We start from the raw sequence: 16,435 nt of genomic DNA on the forward strand, positions 1-16,435 counted from the left end.
GTCCAAGGATGCTTGTTATTACCTGATATAATTGAGGTTTAGTTTTAAGCTTTACTCTTGGTGCCACATGGAGTAGTTTCAAAATAAAAATATTGAATTAACTCTTAATTTTGAGATCGTATTGTATAAGAAAAAAATTATTTATGAATAAATTTTTATATGACGTTTGGCAGGTAGATGAGAAATAAATTACTTACGTATAATATTAATGATGTTTGATTGACAATTAGAACACCTCATAGACTCACCCTCATAGGTGTGACGCGCTCACACCCATGAAAGCGACTCTACTTAGTGCAATTTTTAGACACCCAAGGACTCTTGAACCCGATGCTCTGATACAAAATTTTTCACGCCTCGAGGCTACTCTTTGACACAACACGAGGCTTAGTGTCACAACTGACCCAAGCTAACCCATTGCATGACATGTCGATACAAGTTCAATTGAACTGCATAGTTCAATTAGCGTTTCACGAGTTGTCTAATCATGGCTCGTCTGGTCGGTTGTGATATTGCCTTGCCTGATGGTGCTTTCCCAAAACAAGCATAACTCCTTACTCCGGGCTCAAAATTATGCAAACTTGGAGATGTTGGAAAGAGGACTCAAAGACCTTTAATTTGATAGGTCATGGACAATCTAATTCAGTTTTAGTAAAAGATATTATCGTTTGAAGTTTACCTAAAAAACAAAAACCTGATAAGTCCCTCTCACGGATGACTTCACGGTTTGTGTGAAGCTTCAGACTGTCTAGGCATCCGTGGTCCTTCAGAGTGACCTTGAGGGTGAAAACTCATTGTTTAGGTGATTTGTACGGATCCCTAGACGGTCGTCCAGGTCACCACGGGCCGTCTAAGGCACTGTCTAGGTGACTCCTGCATAGGGGCAGTCCTAAATGGGCTCACGATGCACATGATGGGCCATGGACCTCTAGACGGTCCGTCTAGGATGCCGTGAAAGGTCCATGGTCCATTTTGGATTCATGGACTTGCCTGTTTATCCTTTCTAGCCCTTTCTCAAAATCTGAGGTGTTACACAATTCTTCATCTTTGAATACCATTTTATAACTCTTTGCCAACCTTAATTATATCAAAGAAGTTGTGTGCACAAGTTCCAAGAGGCAAGAAACTTATCATAATATAAACGTTCTTAAATTTGGATGAAGGTTGAGATCATTTACTCTTCAGGAAATGAAAGATGTATTTTTGAAGCATCTAACCTCCATCGTATGGCATTTTCTTGAAAAGATTCACGGTGACATTTTCCTTATTTTGAGTGAATTGGCTATATGCAGATCATCTCTATTATTGAACTCATATCGATTTCCTTCTTTTGAGCAAATTGACATTTTCCAGTTCTCTCACGCCCAGACATGGAGTCATTGCAACATCTTAGACTATCCGAATAGCAAGCAAAACAAGTAGTCCTCGTGTTGAGTCACTCATGGCTACTTATATTTTTATTTAGCATTTATTTGTTTACTTTTCTTTACATGTTAAACTTGTTTATGTGATTTGAATGTGCTCTTGTTCTTGAATTCACAATAGCTAAGCAATGACCTACACTCCATTACTAAAAGGAATGAAGTTCTCTAAATAAAGTTAGCTAAGCAATGACGTATAATCCATTACTAGAAGGAATGAAGTTCTCTACATAAAATTAGCTAAGCAATTACCTATACTCCATTACTAAAGGGAATGAAGTTCTCTACATGAAATTAGCTATTGTGAACTCAAGAAGAGGAATACATTCAAATCACACAAGCAAGTTTAACATGTAAAGAAAAATAAGTAAGCTAATAAATGCTAAAAAGAATATAAGTGGCCATGAGTGACTCAAAACAACGACCACTTCTTTTGCTTGCTATTCGTATAGTCTAAGATGTCGTAATGACTTTCTGTGCATGTGTGCGGATAATATTGAGTCTATGAGACTCAATTTTCAGCGAGAGTCTCGAATAAAGATTCTATTTTGCTCACATCCACATGTCAAGGAACAAGCTGTCATGACCTATACTTCATGACACTCTATTCATGTCTAATGATATTATATTTAGTTTCCTATAACTATGCAACGAAGGTGCTCTCGTGTCAATTAACAAGCTCTCCTCTTAACAAGCATGCACTAATCTTCATTATATTCAACTATGCAATACACTCAAACATATGGTTTTGTATTGAAAGAAACTTATGAACCTAGTCCATCCGTATACACACACCTTTAAAACCTAGACATTTACGAGGGAAAACTCATTGCCAATGATCTACAGTCACTTCCCACATGAGAAAACTCAATCATCTTTTATACTTCACATCAAATGTCAAATCCCATCATTACTCATCCATTCCTAATAATCCTATATATCCATCTCTCACAAACCAACCTAAAATCCCCTAAAACCTAGAATTTCTCATCACCATGACTATAACACGCAACCTAGTTGCCTGCTCTGATGACGTTGAGGACTCCTTCTCACCCGAAAAGGCATCCATGCCCGATTCACCTGAGGATTCGCCCCGGGGGGAGTTATTACCTCTACCACACCCATACACAAGTCTCATCCATGTCGGTTGCCATCTCGAACCCCACCATCCTTTTTTTCCCACCATTTAGCTCTAGAGTTCCTATTACCCCCTCGTTGTCTCCACTTTCTTTATTAAACCCTAATTTTCTCTTCCCGACCTCAACTCCCCTCTGACCACTATCTCAACCACCATCAAACGATATCCATCTCCCTACAACCACTCTCATTCCAATAGCCCCACTACCCACCGCCTTATAGAACTAGAATTCCGATGACGTTCCCCAACTCTAACTCCACCAAACTAGCATTAGAAAACCACATAAGCATATTTCTATGAAGCAGACCACCCTCTGAGTACCTTTCACATGAACTGCCATTCAAACCCAGCTCAGTACAACTAAGGCTGCATATCGGTCATTTCGGTTCGGTTTTGAACATTATCGATTTTGCTTATCAGTTATTCGTTTGTAGACTAGCTAAACTGTTAAAGAACCATTAAGTTATCGGTTAATAGGTTATCGAATCTTATCGGTTTGATATTGCGTTAACCGTTAACATATCATACAATTTTTTAAAATAAAAAATCACATGAAAAATTGAAGATGTAATTATTTATTACAGAATTGCAGATTGCAATTTGCAGGTAGATTACTGAAAACACGAGAGGCAAAACATTTTCTAAGAACTAAAAAGCATATAAAAAAGATATATTCTATTAATCATGTAATTGAGAAGGTACAACAACTCCCTCTTCTCGTGAATCCACAAAGTGAGGCTTCCAAATGTGTAAAATTTTGAAATTCTAGAAGAAGATGAAAAGAAACAAATATGGCAGCAAAATCCAAAGATATGACAAATCAAACAAAACGAAATGCAAAAAGGTAAGTAAAAATAGTCCCTTTCACCTTTGTCTTTCTTCTCATTCAACACAATAACAAGTCAGGCGCCAGCAACACCTGTAAGGCCTTACTGTCATCCAACTCTCATCGGGGTCTCGTGTAGCCCAAAATTCCATCTTCCCAACCCGACCCCTGAACCAATTACCCAATAAAATAAATAAATTGAACCATTTATCCAATAACCTGAACCGTTAGCCCAATAAATCAAAAATCATTTTGGGTTAATGGTTTAACCTGAATTTTGCACAAGCCTAAGTACAACTGTCAAATTGAGTAGGAAATATTTTCATGCTGGTAAGTCTCCGATTCACTCCCCTCGATCTCTTGTGCTTCTTGATTCTAAACCTGAATATGTTCCATTTGATTCCTCTCCCCCTCCACAAATACAAAAACCCAGTAAGAATATGACCAAGTTCTTAGAAATTTTGGGTCTAAAGTGGTTTTGAAGGGAAGAACATTTCATCCTGAGGTTAAGTACTTGGATTTGGTCAAAAATGTTCTTAACTTGTTACTTTAAGGAAGTTAGTGGTTTATGAGAATGCAGTTGTTGAATTTTATATGAATCTCAATGTCTTGGAAGGAAACATTGCCTTTTCTTCTGTCAATGGGTTTGAATTTGTTTTTGATAATGTTCATCTTAGTAAATAACTTCATATCCCCACTATTGGGTTAGCTAAATATGTCTAGACTAAGGATGATAACTATATGCTTACGTCTATATACTCCCAAGGGTGGATCACTGCACGACCTAGGAAGGCTCTTAAGGGGGACATGGAACTCTTTCACAAATTGATGTATAAATTAGTGAACAAGGGTGTTTTTCCTAGGAGGAAAGACGCCATAAGGCATCCTTCAAAGATATGGGCAGAGCAATTCCTTGGAAAACAAATTCCTATTGGTTTACCCTCTCTTATAATAAAACACATGACACAACTGGTTGATCATAAACATGGTCCCCATCAGTTGGCTTTTGGAAACCTTCTTATCATTGTGTTTAAGGCTTTTGAAGTTTCTTTTTTTGGGGGGGGGGGGGGAGGGAGGGTTATGAACAAAAAAGATATGATCATCAGGTCTACTCTTTTTGACTGTAAATTCTTGATAATAACTACCAGGTTTCTTCTACTACTCCCAGGTCTACTGTTCTTGTTGCCATCCTTCTCAATGATCGTCATGTTTCTAGGAACATAATGTTTCCCTTGTTGCTGAAATTGAGACTTTTTGCACTAACCTAACTGGGTCTCAGTAGGAAGTAACTAGATTGAAGGAGTTGATGCAGCAACGACATACAACAATGCTCGAGTGGATCGTGTGTTGCAGCTCCTGACTTTATACTACATCCTTCCTCCTTTCTGGTTTGAAACCCTTATACCGGAATGTCATTTTTGCTTATTTTGAGACAATATTGTTTCTTCTTTTGTTTTGTATTTTTGGATGTTGTGGTGGAGCTCCTACTAAGCTTAAAACATCATATATCAGGTTTTGATTATATCTTTATCTCTGCATGATTGTAATCTTTGCATCTTGTTTGGATGACTAATATCCTTAGATCTTGATCATTTCTCTATTTGTCATGGCTTAGTGTTGTTATTAAGGCTCTAAGTTTTTTACATTCCTATGTAGGGTAGAAAGTCTTGCTTACTTATTTCTCCACTAAGTAAGAGAATGGGGGTTGGTCAGTAAGAAACTCCTCAATCAAGATAAATGAGACCTTTCATGGAAGTCTTAGTTGGACTATACACCGCTACATACTTTACGTCAATCTAGATGATAACAAGGCTTTTCTTCCTCATGAAGAAGGTGTAGAGACCTAGCTTTTCTCTGTGTTAAAATGTAATGCTATACTTTACCCTTGTTTTTGATAAGCCAAAGGGGGGAAGAGTTTGTTTTATTGAAACTGGTGCAGAAAACAATATATATGTCATCATCAAAAAGGGGAGAATCGACGAGACTTGTCAAACTTTCCAATAGCTTTTGATGATGACAATATGAATCAGGTTCACAACATGTACTAGACTTAAAATAAAAAGAGTGATAAAAGACCGCACAAACATATATGCAATAGGAAATATATTTAATACAACAATCCTAGTAAAATAAGGAGAAAACTAAAAGGCAAATGAAACTATGAGGAAGGGATAAACAAGTCTTACAAGGAAAATGATTATTTTTCTAGGAAAAACTAATTTCTTTCCTCATATAAGTTGACTAAAGTTGAAATCCACATCTATAAAATGTCGAAGTGAAAAAAAAGGAAAAAATGGCTTTTGCAATAACAAAGTGAGAGAATCTTCAACAAAGGCAGAGTGACTCAGAGAGATTAAAATGTAAAAAGAAAGAAGAACTTAAGTAAGATTTTTTTCTAAAGGGTAGTTTATTGTTTCGTCTAAGAAGCATTGCTTACAAATTAGTGTTTGATTGTGAGAGTTGGATCTCAACTCATACAGATGAAGGGCCTAAAAGAGAGAAATATTGTAGCATACGATTACTGCCAAAAACTTAAAAATTCCAAAACTGAAATAAACTTTGAACTTGATTAATTGAATATCATATTAATAAAGTAACATTTGCACTTATAAAACCAAACATTGTCGTAATACTATCTCTGTTTTAGAGTTTAGGATGCAATCACAAACCTGATCCAGTTTATACTAATAGTAATATTTTAATCTATTCGTCTAATGAACAATTTATAGGGTTCGATACATGTTATTTTTTATGATATCAAGTATTAAGTTAATTAAGAAACACAAAGATATTAATTACGTATATGAAGAACACTTATAAAATAATGATATTCACATAAAGGGAGTGTACCATTATGCCATAGCGAAGAACAATTGAAGACAAACTTTGTCTTGGGGTGTAATAGGACTCCAGTTCCTGTGCATGATAGAGGTGCCCCCCACCAGCTGTTGGAATGACGTGAGCTGTGCTGGGCATCAATTAACAAAGATGAAGGGCCCGAAAGACAGAAACCTTATAGCATGCCAAAAAGTTAAGAATCCCAAATTGAAACAAACTTTGAACTTAATAAATTGAATATCACTATAATAAGTAACATCTGGATACAAAGTGCAAGTATAACAAATCAGTGTCACAATACTATCTCTATTTTAGGGTTTCGGATGCAATCTAAACCGCGATCCAACTTACAGTAATAGTAATATTTTAATCCATTCATGTGATGATCAAATGAAATGATTCTAGTCCTATGTAATTTTTTTTGTATAAAGTATTAAATTAATCGAGAAACACAAGATGTTTATCAGATATATGAAGAATACCTATATAGTAATGAAATTTGCAAATAGAGAGTGTGTACATGCACGCCATAGCAACACACAACTAAGACAAACTTTGGGCGAGTTTTCCTCTCCTTTAGTTTATGACAGCGGGCAACTGTGGGAAAATTTTTAGGTTAAGTCACAAGAGAGGACCTAGCTCCATATATATAGGCTTAAAAGTCTTAACCTAGTGGGCCTCCCAAATACGAGCTCACTAATCTCTAACAGGCCTATACTTTTGTCGGCCCACACATAGTACATGAAATGATACAGGTCCATCATGAAATCCACATAAATATATGACTTTGGTCTTGTCCACCAACCATCAATACCTGACCCATTTTGGTAAACAAAATAATAAGTTAATGTTAAGTCAATATTTAGTAAATAAGTCTAATGGTCCTAACTAGTTTTGCGATTGAATTATAGTTCTTGTTGTGGAATTTTACCACCAATAGAGCATAATAGACTTAGAGGCTTCATACAACGGATTCCAACTTGTTTAGGATTGAAACACATCTATTATTGTTAGTAGGATTTTATTTTAGCTTTTCTCAAGAGAAAATGACATAAATAGTCCTTTCACTATAGGAGTAGGTCTAAAATGGTCCTTCAACTATACACTTGACGGATATAGTCCTTTCACTATTCAAAAACTTGTCAACTTTAGTCCCTTAACTATAGACTTACCCTTAACTATAAAATTACTGATATGAGTCCTTTAAGTATTCAAAAACTTATCAGGTTTGGTCTTTTTTCATTTGCAAATATAAATAGCTTAGGTTCATATTAGCGGGATCCGTGTCTCGAGAAATTGAATTTTTTTTAGTAATTCTTTCTTTTGTTTCTCTCTCCGCTTCATTTTCTTCAAATTAACCTTATGCAAAGAACCTTAACCTTAACGATTCAAAATAAAATTAATGAGAAAATAAAATATAAGTCATAATTTTATTCAATACAGGATCCAATGAAACGTATTGATTACTACTAATGACTTGAATATGCTAAACTTTATTATAAAAATAAAAAAATTATTCCCCGTTAACTTCAAAGTTTGTACTTCAATGACTTATTTGAGCAAAATTTGTTTAATTTTTCATAAATTGAAATTTATATAATGATATATTTGTAAAAAATTTAATTACTTTTAAATAGATCAATTTTCTTATTCTATTCATTTTATTTCACGTAAAGTGTTTGAGTAGATTCAATAAAATCCACACTAATTAAAATGTTTAAGTGCGACTTCAAGTCATTAAAACAATTATATGCTTAATTTATCCTCCATTGAATAAAATTAGGACATATATCTTGTTTTCTCCTTAATTTTATTTTGAATCGTAGACGTTATTGTTCTTTTTATAACAATATTTTGAAGAAAAAAGGGTGGGGATAGATAAACAATTTTAAAAATGGGTTGAAGATTTAATTTCACGAATATTTCTGTTTATATAAACCTAAGCTATTTGTATTAAAGAAATGGACAAAGACCAAACCTGCTAAATTTTTGAATACTTAAAGGACTAAAATCGGTAACTTTATAGTTAAGGGACTAAATCGATAAGTTTATAGTCAAGGGACCAAAACTAACAAGTTTTTGAATAGTTAAAGGACTATATATGTTAAGTGTATAGTTAAGGGACCATTTTAAACCTTCTTATATAGTTAAGGAACTATTTATGTCATTTTCTCATAACAACTGCATTTCTGAATGGTGGCTTAGATTGACCTCTATTAGTCTATTGCATGCGAATCTGCCTTCTCATTCATAGTTAGGAATTTATTAAACTCAAGATACAACACTGACACCATACCGGGTATATTCGCACAAGTGGGATCTAGGGAGGCTAGAGCGCACACAGACCTTATCCCACATCGTAAAGACAGAGAGACAATATTCACCAGACCCTGAGCTTAAGTAAAACATTTCTAGTCCGTTTGAAAAAGGTAAAATATAAATAAAAGCACTAACAATAATGAAATAACGTGAAATGAAGATAAGAACTCAACATACAGAGGAAAGAATAATAATTATAGCGAAATAATGTGATAATTTTAGCACAAAAAACACAAGGGATCACTGAAGCCGAAGAACAAGAATCTATGAGAGTAAGGCTAATACCACTAGTAAGAAAGAAGGTCTAATTAGTATGACCATTAAGTCTATTCCACAATAAAGCGAGAAAACGATCACTGCCAATTCTAACATTCTATTCTAACCCATGATTTCCAAACTCTCCTATCGAATGTCATGTTTTGAGTAATCTAAAGATACACCATGTCCTATACAATCGCTTCCCCAATACTTCTTCAGGTTGTCTCTACCTCTATTAATGCCCGCCATTGTCGATTTCTCACGCCTCCTCCCTTGGGCATCTACACTTCTCCACTTCACATGCCCAAATCATCTCATGTTCGCTTCCCTCATGCATCTTGTCGACCATGAGGCCACTCCTATCTTGTCCCAGATTTCTCTATTTCTAATATTATCTTTACTAGTATGCCACACAAGGGCGGACCCACATGCGGTCGTCCGGGTGCTGAGCACCCATTAACCTTGAAGTAAAATTATTTATACATATAGTAGTTTCTTCTTAATTTGAATATATAAATTGCTCAGTACTCAATGAATAAATCTCTTGATAGGTGCATTGGTCTTATAGCGATTATTTACCCATTTTCTAATTCCTCTCTCTCTGTACCAATATAAACTCTCACATGTTTTACTTTTTTTTCCTTTATATTTTTTTATAAACTTTTAGTCATAATTTCATTTACGTTTTATAAATTTCTCCTGACATGACAAAATTAAAAAAGTCATATTCAATCACTTTTCTCATTTTTCTTGGGAGATGTTGGCTATTTTGTAAAGAAATTCTTTAAGATAATTTTTTTCCTCAAAATTTGAAAGTTCTTTTGCTTTTGTAATGGCAGTATTAATCATTTTTTTTCTCATTAAGTTTTTAAACATCATATTTAAATAACTATGCAACTATACTATGTGATTTATAATAATTTTATATTAAAAGAAGTGAGCATCCACGAGCAGAAAATCTTGGATCCACCACTGATGCCACACATTCACCTCAACATCCTCATCTTTGCAACTTTCATCTTTTGAGCATGTAAGTTCTTGATTTGTAAACATTACGTCCCATACAACATAGCAAGTCTAACCATCACTTAGTGCACTAATTTGGCGTGGCATATAATTGATAGATATTGAACTAATAAGTAGAGGATTAAAATAATAAAGAGTTGACTGCATTGCATGTTAGGCCTTGTATAAATGCATCAGCCAGTCTAAACTATTAGGTTGTGTACAAAATTTTTGAACTTCAAAAGACTCGGTCGTTTTTTTTTTATATGAATGAGATCAATTCGTTGTTCCTTGCCAACATTGTCTCATAAATGACCTATCAAGCTCATGAGTTTTTCATAAATGACCTAGTTCGTGGATCCACTTTAGCAATAATGAATAATACAGAGCTTTTACTTTGGCAAGTAGACTATCTTTTCTATGTGAGGGTTACAATGGATTCATATTATAGCTAGCATGGTTTTATTATCGGTCAATGGTAAATATCCCACAAATAAACTTATGTTTTCTTTAAAAATCTTGTCAAAACTTTTCTATGGTTTTCAATATGCATCAACATTGTTTATGATTTATGGTTTCTCTTTAAAGGTTTTTACCATATTTTACTTGGTTATGGATATCATGTTTAAATTCACTAATTTATCATGTTTACGTTTTATGCATTTCCTTATATTCAGTACATTCAAAGTAATGATGCATATTATACTTATATTATGAAGTTCGACGCTCCTCCCGCATATTCTCTTATGTACTCTGTTGGCATATTTTATGTCATCTTTAAGTGTTGATACTCCTTGGTTATACTCATATTGCATTTCTTTTATATCATGCTTATGTCAAGTGTCTTGTTTAGAGCCTCTCAGGGTTCTATATTGTAATAACACATCTAGGGTGTATTTTGGGTTGTAACATTTTCCAGTAATCTGTAAGACCTCCACATTTGGACTATAATTCAGTTAGTTCAGTTTATTTAATCTTTCAGACATTGTTAGTTGAATAATCAGATAGTCGTTGGTCTTTTCATGACACCTATCTTCAATTAGTAGAGGTTTCATAAATAGACAAAGTTAGTGAGTCAGTCACTCTTGAGCATTTAAAAGTTCTAATATATTTATATTTATATATAAGACTTTTGCATGATATATATTTCATTGATTTTGAATGCTCATTTTGCAAGGCTTCGGCAGGTATGTATAATTTTCTGTAAAGTAGTCAGTCAGGACAACGGTTCGCATGGGATCAATTATGATTCTGAGTGTCGACTACGTCTAAGGTGTAGGTTTGAGGCAATGCCAGAAGGTTCTCCGAAGCTTTTCCTATTCTTTCTCTGATTTTATTCGTTGAAGACATGTTCCTTTTGCATATAAAACTTACACTTGTAGCTGAAGAAACTGGATATATGATACGAAAAAACTACGTTAATGAAAAGCTAAGAGCATCCGTATTTGGATAAATTAGCAAACTAGTCAAAAATCATAACATAATAATTAAAAACATCTATATTTTATAAATTTTAGTCAAAATGTTAAAATGTCAATATTTTAGAAAATATTGTGTATCCTAATTTAGTTCCTATTTTATCTCACCTTAATTATACCTTTTCCAACTCATTCTCTCTCATATGTATTTTTTTTAAAAAATATTTTCTCTCACTAATTTCACTCTTTCAAATCAACTTCATCTTTCAACTCTAACTTCTCTTTTCTTCTCTTTTCATTTTTTTTCTTCAAAATTTGGGAAATATATCTCTAAAGATATTCACGACAATCCTTTTGATTAAGGTATGCATCTTCATCCGGTTTTTAGGTTTGTTTACTATTTTTTTGTTTAAATTTTTCAAAAATTTTGTTTGTGGTTGGTATTAAATTGACCAATTTTCGTTTAGGGTTTGAAAACCATAAAATCACTCTCTAATCGTCGAATCTAGGAGGATTACAAGAGATATGCAACTTAATCAACAATATGCAACTTAATCAACAATTTTCTAGCAATTTTTCATTTTTAATATATATATGATTCAAGAAATAACGGACAATGTAGGATCCACTGCTAAAATAATGGGAGAGGAACAATCAAAGAGTTGATGTTTGCATCTTTTTGTATCACTATTAATAAAAGAAATAAATGGGTGTAGAAGATCTCGAAAACTTGTTGAATACCAAGTTGAGGAAGAACAATGGTATATTAGTTTGTTTTGTATTTATAGATCTTTTTTAGAATTTTGTATTCCTTCTCAATTTGTATTCAAATCACTATGTATGCTATCAATATTTGTTTTTATTAAAAATCTCATGTTGCATAATTTATGAATCTTGTATTTGTCCCTAATTTGTATTCATCCAAAAGATATGTTAGCTAGTTATGTATTTCATTTATAGGAAGAACAACTTTCTATTAGTTTATTTTGTTTTTATAATTTTTTCTTCAAATTTTGTATCTTTTCTCAATTCGTATTGTATTAATTCAAAATCTCATGTTGCATCGTTTATGAATCTTTATTTGTTCCTAATTATATTCACCTCAAAGATAATCCAACTAGTTATGTATTTTATTGAAGAATGATTGCAACAAATATTCTCATATTCTTTTTCAATTTTATATTTTATTCTCACTTTTTCATCATATTATTTTTATATTTTATACATCATTATATAAAATACAACAACGTACACAAATATAAATAATATACATATTTGAATGAATAAGACTTACGAAAGGAAACAAAATTCTGAAGAGAAAAATAAATACACAGTGAAAGTATATGAATATAAATATGTTTCTTAAATATCTAGATATTATTTCACATACATGTTGAAACGAATACAAACTAATCAAGAAATACAAATTTCACTAACAAAATATAACATGAAAACTAGAATGTGACGAATACAAGTGCACATGGTATACAAATTAGAATGAATACGATTTGAGCAAGGATATAAAAATTTTGAAAAATAAAACAAATACATGGTGAGAAAAGTATGCCAAATAACATATTAAACTATAGGTGTACAAATTTCTAAACTAAAACAATTTAAATTTGATAGATAAAATTATAATGTATTATCATAAAGTTTCTTGACAATAATTACTTAAAATTGGATATTGAATTTTTTGATTCCTTGATTTTAATAACAATAATTAGTGAAAATTGGATATTCAAAATTTTATTGATGTGGTACTTCTATGATTCTGTGATTTTCATAACAATAATGAGTGAAAATTGGAGATTTGTCTTGATAAATAAAAGTGTTTAGAAAAAAAAATTAAGCAAGCGTTTGGCTATAGATTTCCAAATATTCTTGGCAAATATTATTTCAGTGAAAATTTGGGTGAAATTTCACCATGTGTTTGGCCATAAAATTTGGGAAATATATTTCACCTTTTTAGAAAAATATGATTTATACAAACAAGTTTTAAAAACTATCAAAACTAACTAAAAATTTGTATTACAATGTCACGACCCAAAAATGGACGTGATGACACTCGTCTTATCCCACCAAGACAAGTCAGCCTAAAACTCAACCATTACAATAAAATGCGGAAATAAAATATAAGTAACTTAATAAAAACCCCAAAACCTGGTAGTCGCGTGTACAAGCCTCTAAAGTATTACAATTGATTCAAAAGAAAAACTCAAGTCTCTAATGAACTTGTTTCTAGAATAGAACAAGATCATAATTAAGGAGAAGAAAGTTTACTGCGATGGAAACAGCTACCTGACAAATCTCCAAGAAGTCTCGAAAAAAAAAGAATGATAAGTACAACAAAAATCCAGGCTCATAATCTACAAAAATTTGTAGAAGCAAGGGGTGAGTACCAAACCACACGGTACTCAGCAAGTAAACGTCTAAACACAAGCTAAGGGGATGAAATACGGGTACTCCTACCACCCCAACCGAACCTCCACAATTACAAACTGCATAAAATTCAGTCTAACCTAACAGTTCATATTTACATAGCACGTAACTCTACAACAACACTTAGACAAATTACATATACATTCTCCACAACCACACTTTACCAAATTACATATCCTCAATAACAACACTTCAACAAATTACATATCCTCGATAACAACACTTCAACAAATTACATACCCTCAACAACAACAATTCAATAAATTACATATCCTCAATAACAAGCTCAATATTCATCAATCATAAATTTGGCAGAAAGTCAATCACAAGATCAGCAAAACACAATATCAAGTTCACCAATGATAAGTATGTGTAATGCAATGTCAAGTATAATGATGCATGTCTGACCTAGTGATACACACCCGCTGTCTCTCAGTCCGGGACCCATGGGGGACATATCTGTCCATGCATCTGTTGCGGCGCACGACACGACCCTCGATAATAGCATCTGTCGCGGCGCGCGATACGTCCCTCGAAATATAGTATCCATCGCGGCGCGCGATACGTCCCTCAAAATGGTGCATCCTCTTAAGTACCCATTCTTTCTCAATGCACATAACACTTGTCACAACCAATGCCTCAAAATAATGCAGATGACAAGTTCACACATATAATGAGGAGATGACCATTTTCATAACATCGCACAGTTAACAACCAGACAAACATGAAGTTACATCAACAATGATTCAACAAGCCTTCAACCCTTTCTCAACACAACACACATAAACAATAAATCACATTGCCTTTTTGTTATCCCCATTCTTTTCATCATTAGAATTAATCAATGTGAACAAGTCAACCCATCACCAATCCCGTTACTCCCAACATATACCACAAGGACATACACGCATTTCATACACTTAACAAGAGTTTAGAAATCCACTTGCCTCAATTTATCGAACAATCACTTCGGGACTTTAGCCTTCCTCCTTTGTTGTACTTTCAAATCAATACAATCTATAATAACCACAATAAGAGTTCAAATCTTACAACACTCATATTACTATTTGTTTAACTTTGACCCAACAATTTATCCAAATTTATAATAAAGTTTCTCAATCTTGATTCTAACTAATACGTCAAATCTCATATTTCTTAAATTTCAAGTCAAGAGTTAAGTCATAATTTCTCCAAACACTACAACCCTAATAGTTTCCATATAATATAATTGTCCAATTATTATCCCAAAATGGCTATTGACGGCATATCAATATTCCATTGGAGATCTTGACATACTTTCAAAGGGAACACCATCAATAATTTTTTTTTAAAAATCCAATTACATATCTATAACTAGTTATGACACTATCACTTTGACAAATTTCATAATAATTATAAGAAGATTTAAAGAAAATTAAACCCCAACAAATTTTCAGAATCTATATGCCACACATTAAATTCCTATATATTTAGTACCCACCCATTACCATTAACTTTCAAAACAAACTCACAAATCCTTTTTTCTTTACAAACCTACAGTAACCCACTTCAATTTCCTATCTAACTCTTAACGAATTAAAAGTATTAATCATCATAAAACTTATCTTTTATACATGTATTGTTTCATCCACCAACAATAATAATTCATTTAATACCCTCTAGTCCATAATTATATGTAAATAACATGCGCACATGTACACGAAATCAAAAACTAGTTTCACGTATTAGTGTAAATTATACACGTTTTAACTTAAAAATCTACTCCTAATTACATTAAAAACTTAATAGAAAGGATGAAAATAATTACCTTGACGCCTTGAGATAAAAAAAATATTGATTTTGCTCCTCTTTTTTTTTCCTTTTCTTTTCTCTCTTTCTTTTCTTTTCTACGTATTCTTTCTGTTTTTTTTCTTCGTTTGAGCCGTCACAGGCTTTTAAAAAGTTAGGGCACTTTGCCCCCTTTTCTTTTTATTTTATTTTATTTATTCATTGAATTAATTTCCTTTTTCTTTTTTTTCCCATTATTATTAGCAACAAAATAATATTTTATTAAATCTAAAAATCATGTCACTCATTCTTATAAGTCATATAAATTAAATATAAAATCTACTAAAAAGGTCAATATAAAAATAATGATTGAAATTTCTAAAACGACTACGAGGATCATTACATTATCCACCACTAAAAATCATGTTCGTCCTCGAACATAAAGTAGGAGAAGGAAGGATAACTAACACGACCAAAAACTTGGGGTATGATTTTCAAAGTCGCGTTTATCTCTCCAAGTGATCAATTCATCTTTAGCACATTCCATTAAATATCAACTACCAAGAACTGAACTATAGCGAATTTGACAAATCTACATATCAGAAGTGATTGTCAAACCACATACTAACCCATGAACCTAATCTAAATTTAAACCCCTTGGACTATAACACAACAATCATGACAAATATTTTCTCACATAGCAAAGATAACATTCTATTGATACTAGCTACAATCAGAGTGAACTTGAACCAATCATCACATACTCCTAGTGCACAAACCATCACACCTCTTATCACGATTTCCTTTTCACAACACAATCTTTTTAAAAGCTTAAGTTATAAAAATCTGATCTTTAGAAATTGGATACTCTCCAAGAGAGAATCAGATTTATCTAACCCAACGAAGGAAAGTTATTGAGTAAACACCTAGCAAATGATACACCCATGCATATAGAACCTCTAACAACACTTCTCAAATAACTGTAACTATTCAAGGAAGCTCT

The 16,435-nt window shown here is 32.9% G+C and overlaps 1 long non-coding RNA gene across 2 annotated transcripts; it reads right to left on the minus strand.

The window, feature by feature from the left end:
• Window positions 1–3,219: 3,219 nt before the first annotated feature.
• LOC104644865 (uncharacterized) lies at window positions 3,220–6,841 on the minus strand. Of its 2 annotated transcripts, XR_003244493.2 has the most exons (4): window positions 6,706–6,841; window positions 6,236–6,348; window positions 3,656–3,796; window positions 3,220–3,553 (listed from the first exon to the last, which is right to left on the minus strand). It is a non-coding gene; the product is annotated as an uncharacterized lncRNA (long non-coding RNA). The 2 variants fall into 2 exon arrangements; XR_738742.4 differs by lacking the exon at window positions 3,656–3,796.
• Window positions 6,842–16,435: the final 9,594 nt, after the last annotated feature.

Source organism: Solanum lycopersicum, chromosome 12 (assembly GCF_036512215.1).
Source record: "Solanum lycopersicum chromosome 12, SLM_r2.1".
Lineage (NCBI taxonomy): Eukaryota > Viridiplantae > Streptophyta > Magnoliopsida > Solanales > Solanaceae > Solanum > Solanum lycopersicum.